The sequence below is a fragment of the Sinocyclocheilus rhinocerous genome, unplaced genomic scaffold, assembly GCF_001515625.1.
Source record: "Sinocyclocheilus rhinocerous isolate Xijiao unplaced genomic scaffold, SAMN03320098_v1.1 scaffold1093, whole genome shotgun sequence".
Taxonomy (NCBI): Eukaryota; Metazoa; Chordata; class Actinopteri; order Cypriniformes; family Cyprinidae; genus Sinocyclocheilus; species Sinocyclocheilus rhinocerous.
Window position 1 is genome coordinate 1,012,456 of NW_015626381.1, and position 321 is coordinate 1,012,776.

Sequence of the window (321 nt, forward strand, 5' to 3'; positions counted from 1 at the left end):
TAACTGCAAAATAATTAAGAATTAATGTGAAGAATTAGGTGTGAAACCATCAGGAAGCATTTAGTCTTCAGCGCCACCATTTTCCAGAACTGCAACCTTCCTTGAGTCTCCAGAAGTACAAGGTGTCAGGTTCTCAGAGACTTTAAAAAATCCTAAAAGATGACCCTCATTTAATAAGAATAACATGCTGAAGTATTGTGAAATACATGAATGTACAAGGTTTAAAATGTTCATGAAATATTTTCAAAGAATACTGACGTTTTGAGCAGCTGCATTCCTCCAGGTCAAAGATGAAAAAATGGGATTTACAATAAAATTTGC